Source organism: Pseudophryne corroboree, chromosome 5 (genome assembly GCF_028390025.1).
Source record: "Pseudophryne corroboree isolate aPseCor3 chromosome 5, aPseCor3.hap2, whole genome shotgun sequence".
In the NCBI taxonomy this organism is placed as follows: domain Eukaryota; kingdom Metazoa; phylum Chordata; class Amphibia; order Anura; family Myobatrachidae; genus Pseudophryne; species Pseudophryne corroboree.
The window spans coordinates 19900819-19901519 of record NC_086448.1 but is presented as its reverse complement, the minus strand read 5'-3'; positions in this window follow the sequence as shown (position 1 = coordinate 19901519).

Here is a 701-nt window from a genome sequence, read left to right as displayed (position 1 = left end):
GGAGTGGTGTAAAGCACAGACACTGGACTGTGGAGCAGTGGGCACGTGTTCTGTGGAGTGGTGTAAAGCACAGACACTGGACTGTGGACGAGTGTTCTGTGGAGTGGTGTAAAGCACAGATACTGGATTGTGGAGCAGTGGACGCGTGTTCTGTGGAGTGGTGTAAAGCACAGACACTGGACTGTGGAGCAGTGGACACGTGTTCTGTGGAGTGATGAATCACGCTTCTGTTTGGCAGTCAGATGGGTGAGTCTGGGTTTGGCAGATGCCGGGAGAACGTTACCGGCCTGGCTGCATTATGCCACCTGTGAAATTTGGTGGAGGGGTAATGGTATGGGGCTGTGTTTCAGGGTTTGGGCTACGCCACTTACCTCCAGTGAAGGACAATCTCAATGCTTCAGCATACCAAGACAGTCTGGACAATGCTATGCTTCCAACTTTGTGGTAACAGTTTGGGAAGGCCCTTTTGTATTCCAGCATGACTGTGCCCGAGTGCACAAAGCAAGGATTATAAAGACATGGTTTGAGTTGTGTAGAAGAACTTGACTGGCCCACAGAGCCCTGACCTCAACCCCATCAAGCACCTTTGGGATGAAGGAGAACGGAGATTGCAAGCCAAGCCACACCCTCTCATCCAACATCAGTGCCTGACCTTATAAATGCTCTACAGAATGAATGGGCACAAATTCCCAAAGTAACAC